At 37.5% G+C, this 6388-nt stretch overlaps 1 pseudogene; it reads left to right on the top strand.

The window, feature by feature from the left end:
• Positions 1-287: 287 nt before the first annotated feature.
• On the top strand, positions 288-5118 carry LOC149144821 (phytochrome pseudogene; annotated as a pseudogene).
• Positions 5119-6388: the final 1270 nt, after the last annotated feature.

Raw genomic sequence — 6388 nt, forward strand, 5'->3', positions numbered from 1 at the left:
ATGACCTAATAGTAATTCAAGATATGGAGGTGGAACTGGAGCAGAAAAACCAAGATGTTGATCTCATTTCGAGCATGCAGTAGATCACCACTCAATCTCCTCCTCCTCTGACAGCAGAGCAAGCTCTGAGCAAAGAAGAGGACATTTCTCCTCTTGATGATGGTCTGGTCATGGATAAGTACAATCTATCTTATGATGATCTTTAGAAGAAGATTGTACAAGTGAGAAATAAACACTTTCTGGATGATCTTACATCTCTTGCGTTCATTAGAGAAAGGGTGATTGTGATGGATGCTAAGAGGAATACAGAAGACATTGTTGCAACCAATATAGCATTCACAGGTGCTATCAAGTCAAACATGGAGTATCTCATGGCCAAGAATAGAAAGATGGAGAATAACTTACAAGCTACAAGGAAACAAGTGGAACAAGTCCAAGCAGAGGTCCAGAAATTAGCTCCCTCACAGGTGTATATAGAAGAACTTAAGGAAACCATACTTGGTGAAGTATCTGCATTGGGAGAGACCATGAGAAGCCTCTATGATGAGCTTGTCACCATGCTCAAAGAAGTGGTCTTCTTGCATGGCATGCAACATAAGTGAAAATATAATTCTAAAGCTCTCAAGTTTATTGATACAACCATCACTATTGTGCATGAGTGGGAAATGTAGTACAAAGGCACACCTCCCAAGTTGGTGAAGAAGACAAGGAAACACACTGAGTTGGAGAAAGCAGGAGTTCATATGTGTATCCAAAGTAACAAACAACTCAACTCATTCATCCCCAAAATTCAGGTCTCATACTCACGGTTGTATAATTGTGTGGATTTCATGGTGAAGTCACACAAGATCCCTTCATTTGGTTCACTCACAGAAGCCAAAGGCAGGAATAAATTCAAGAAGGAGGTTGAAGAATACTTTGACCAGCTCAAGAAGATCACTACCAAGGAATATATAGAGGTAAACAATCATAATATTCATAAGTACATTGGTGACCCTGTCCAGATTAATACAATGTTGCTCTTGCTGAAGAAGGAAACTCAAACTGGCTCCAAGGCAGTGTACCCAAATGAAATGGAGGCTAGAGTACACTTCCAACCCAGTCCCACTACACAATTTGGGAAATTCATCACACTATAAAAATCTTGGTACCACTATGTGACTGAGAAACTACAAGTTGAAGTGGTTGAGTTGGAGTCTCCCCAAACTCAAGCTTGACTTGGTTTTGTCTTATTAGGCTCTCTAGTTGACTCTACCTAATTTTGTCTTATATGGGTATGAGAAATAATGTAATATTCTTTTGTAATTAATTTTAAGTGAAATTCAAAGTTTCAATTGTGGAATGTGAAAATTCATTTTGTAATGAAGTCCAATGGTCATGGTTGAAAGAAGTCAAAGATTCACGAGGGAAGTCCAAGAGTCACAAAGGGGAGATGACCAATCACCTCATTTGTTATCATTATACCTTCACAACTCATGTAAGGGGCTTTTGGCTTAGGATAAGAAGCTTGGGAGTTTTGTTGAAATACTTGGCTTCTCCTTAGCATAGAGGGAGTATCTTTCTATTGGGACTAGTGGTTTTCCAATTGTATATGTATGTTTGGGACTTTTTCTTTAATAAAATCTCAGAGTTGGCACATTTTCATTCATATGTTGTGAATATAGTATGATTACTCTTGTTATGTTTGCAATAAATGTTATTTCATTTACACTAACGCTTATGAACTATTCCATTTGCATTAGTATGAATCTTATTGAATGTGTGTTGTTTTATATTTTAATCATGGTTATCTTATGAACTATTTTGCAAGTTAACTTATGATTCATTTTATGTTCGTGTGTTCCTTTAAATTTGCATACTATTACAAGATTCTAAGGAGCTCACTCACTTTCCCTTTGTTGTGTTAGAACCTTTCATTCATTGCACGTGACTCTTCACAGAGCTATAGACTTGTTTCACCAAAGTCACAAATACATCATTCTATGTGTTATTGCACTAGTACAAAATGATGAAATTAATGATTAGGTGACTAAAAAAGTTAGTCACTGCAATTATTTCAAGTAAATTACTACTAAATTTGAGAAATTTTAAGTGACCAAACTAAAGATGACTAACTTAAACGACTAATTTAGTCCAGGGATAAAATATACAACTAGATAATAAGTGACTAGGGATTTGTTTCTTTCAAATATTAAAATGGTTTATTTCCCTCCATTTGAAAGGTTTGTCCAAATATCAAAATTTCATTTCATTCAATTTTCATTAAGGTTTCATGGATTTATTTCTTTCAAATATTAAAATGGTTTATTTCCCTCCATTTGAAAGGTTTTTCCACGGGGAAGAAGGAGAAGGAAGGGTACATTTGTAAGGATCAAGGGTGGATGCCACTTTCGGCTTAGCATGCCCGTCAGATTTGAGATTTATTCTCCAGGAGGGGCTCCACATTCCTTGTGTTCGTGTTCATCCCGCGTTGAAGGGTATATGCGGCGAAGAAGGCCAGCATTTTGAACCCAAAGCCATGCTTTCTTACTCTGCAAGTCTCGAACTGAGGCAACCCTTGGCGCCTTCTCTCTCACGCATCTGGTCATGTTATCACATATAATGTTGTGTTAAAAAATATTTATATGGGAAAATTTTGTTGGTGTTTAAGGCTGTAGGAGCTCCATGCATTCCTATGTTTGAAATTTTCTTAACAAAAATCAGAAATAGAGGGAGTATGTGGTCTACTTGTAGCAGAATGGAAAATCTACTGATGCTTCCTTTTCAGTATCACTTAAAGCTACTGAAGAATCAGATACTGACACAAAGAAAAATGATGATGCAGATGTGGGAGATGAGGGATTGAGACAAGTTCTTCAATTTCTTAAAGTTGGGATGAATGGCCTAAAATTTAAGGTGTTAAGATTTGTGACTCCAAAATAGATAAAAAGGATTTAGAGATTTTTCCATCAGTTGTAGTTAGTGCATATATGTAGCAATACAAAGGAGAAAGTTGCTTTAGCCATTTGGGTGCATGGTTGCAGTGAATGAGAATACTTTTGAAGTGATTGCTTACAGTGAAAATACCCCATATGTGTTTCAAGTGTCAACTCATGCAGTTCCCATCGTGGAGGACTAGCAAATTGTTTATATTGGTAGTGATGCAAGGAAAATTTTCACTCCTTCGAGCACCATGGCAATGCAGAAGGTTGCCAAGTTTGAAGAAATCAGTCTTTTGAATCTTGTTTTGGTCCATTCCAAGAGTTCTGGTAAACCCTTCTATGCTATACTCCATATAATTGACGTGGCATTGGTGATATATTTTGAGTCTATTGGGACTTTGGATGTTTCCACCTCTGATATGAGAGCATTACAATCCTATAAGCTTGTTGTGAAAGGCAATATCACAGTTGCAAATCAATCCCTAGTGGAAATATTGGGCTATTGTGTGACATGATTGTACAAGAGGTGTGTGACCTTATAGGCTATGACCATGTTATGAATTATACATTTCATGATGATGATCATGGTGAGGTGATATTCAAGATTAGGAGATATGATTTAGAACCTTATTTGGGTCTTCACTACCCCATAACTAATGTCCTTCAAGTTTCAAGATTTTTATTTATGAGGAATAGAGTAAGAATGATTTGTGATTGCTATGCACAACCTGTAACAGTGATTCAGGACAAGAGATTGCCTAGAGACCTAAGTTTCTGTGGATCTACATTGATAGCACCTCATGGTTGCCATGCTCAATACATGGCCAACATGGGTTCTATAGCATCTCTAGTAATGGAGGTAGTAATCAATGAGAAGGAATTGGACTGAGGTAGCGAGGGGCAGATGCAACAAAAAGGAAGAAGGCTTTGGGGACTGGTGGTTTGTCATCACACTAGTCCACGCTATGTTCCATTTCCTTTGAGGTATGCCTGTGAGTTCTTAATGCATGTTTTTGGAATTCAGCTAAACAAGGAAGTTGAATTGGCTACTCAGATGAGAGAAAAGCAAATTCTGCACACTCAAGCATTGCTCTAAGAAATGCTTCTTCGAGATACACCCTTGGGCATTGTCACTCGAAAGCCCAACATCATGGATCTTGTCAGATGTGATGGTGATGCCCTTTACTATGAAGAAAACTTTTAGCTTCTGGGGGTAACTCCTACTAAGGCTTAGATCCAAGATATTGTTGCATGGTTTTTTGAGCATCACATGGATTCCATAAGTTTGAGCACAGATAGTCGTGTTTATGCAGGCTATCCTGGAGCGGGATCATTAGGGAATGTAGTTTGTGGAATTTCCATGGTGAGAATTAATTCAAAAGACTTTTTTTTTGGTTCAGATCCCATACTGCAAAAGAAATCAAATGGGGAGGTGCCAAACATGACCTGCAGAACAGAGAAAATGGTAAGAAAATTCATCCATGATATTCATTTGATGCATTCCTTGCAATGGTAAAAATAAGGAGTTTTCCTTGGGAGGATGTTGAGATGGATGCCATCCATTCATTGCAATTAATACTATGAGGTTCCTGCAAAGAAACTAATGACAGTAGTAGAAATAGCTTGATAAATAGGCAACTCACTGATTTGAAACTTCAGGAAATGGATGAATTGAATGCAGTGACAAATGAGATGGTGAGAATGATTGAAACAACAACGAATCCAATCTTGGAAGTCGATGCTTATGGAGTAGTAAATGAATGGAATAGAAAAGTTTTTGAAATTACAGGGTTGTCAGTGGAAGAGGTCTTGGGGGAGCTTCTAATCAATATTGTCGAGGAAACCTCAGCTGAGAATGATGATACATTTGGCTTTGAAAGGAGTTGAAAAGAAAAATGTTCAAATTGAGCTGAAAAGACATGGCTCAAAGGAGGAAAAAGGTCTAGTAGTTTTACTCGTTAATGCTTGCTCAAGCAGGGACCTGGAGGAGAATTTTGTGGGAGTGTGCTTTTTTGCCCAAGATGTGACTAGGTAGAAGATTGTTATGGACAAGTTCACATTCATTCAAGGTGACTACATGGAAATAGTTCAAAATCCAAGTTCCCTAATTCCTCCCATATCTGGAACACATGAATGTGGATGGTGTTCTGAGTGGACTTCCCCCTGGAGACAAAGAGGCTCTAATTCTTACTATTAAAGCTGCTAGTGTTTTGGATTGCATTTTTTATGAGCAGAGTTCCAATGCATAAAATCGAAAGCTCCATATTTGAAGGGCATAAATATCTTAGTCAAAATGACAGCTAGTTAAATAGGTGGCATAATTTCCCTCATTAAAGGAACCCCTGGTAGCAAACAAAGGAGCACCATTAAGCTACAGAAAATATCATCTGCAGTATCAAAGGAAGAATTGTGTTTACTTGCTCACAGATGATCCTTTTCTCTATAGAGAAGGATGATAATTCACATATAAAGAGTCTGATGGACAAAACCAAAATTCGTAGTCAAAGGTGCAGTGAAAGATGCTTTCCTTTTTGCATGTCAAAGGAGGCTCAATTATTCTTTCATGTTGATAAGGTTGCCCTAGCCAATTTTGTTGAGTGAGAACCCATGAGAAAACATAGGAGAGTAACAAACATCGATCATCATACATCGATCATCAAACATCACTAAAAGAAATAAAAATATCAAAGAAATAAGAACAGAAGGGATCAAGAAATAGGACATGGCTAGAAGAAAGAAGCCAGCAAAACCAAACTTCCTCTATGGATTCCTCAACAATCTTTTCTTATGAATAGAGTTCATGTAGATTTGCCAATTGTACTAGTTCCTTCACCATTCCCTCATCTTCATTCACTAAGCTTATACATAATGGTAGCTTGGATTTTAACAGATGCATCACCAAGTGGAAGACCAAGAACATCTCACAAATGTTGATCAAAACTTCATTATCCTGCAGATTTGGTGACTGTGGGGAAGCTCTGATGTTTCCTACAGCACAACCATTGAAATCCATTCTATGAATCTATAATGCGAGATGTGAGATATTTCATTCAATTCAAAAACTAAAACCTAAGCCAGTCAAGTTAGTACGGGAAGGAGCGTTTTCTTTGAAATTGATTGCATCTTCATCAAACCTTAGACTGGCAAGGGACAAATCTGCTTTAACAACTGAGAGTGGATCAATGATTGGAGAGGTTTTTCCTATTTTGACAACCACAATTCTAGTTCTTCTGAAAACTGTGAAGGATCTTCATATAGCTTTAACCATACTTGCACGCACTGCATGCTTTGATGCTCATGTTCTCCACAAAGCTCTTGAAGGTGTTGGACCACCCTGAAACCACACTAAAATAATACAAGGATAGATAAAAAGGACACCTGCTTACAAATAAATAGTGTTCATGCTATAAGCCTTTTGGATAAAATCCACAAACATATTCATAAGATGGAACTTTTCTTATCCTTTG

The sequence above is a fragment of the Pinus tabuliformis genome, chromosome X (genome assembly GCF_031772625.1).
Source record: "Pinus tabuliformis cultivar Carrire ecotype Pingquan chromosome X, CPIR1, whole genome shotgun sequence".
Lineage (NCBI taxonomy): Eukaryota > Viridiplantae > Streptophyta > Pinopsida > Pinales > Pinaceae > Pinus > Pinus tabuliformis.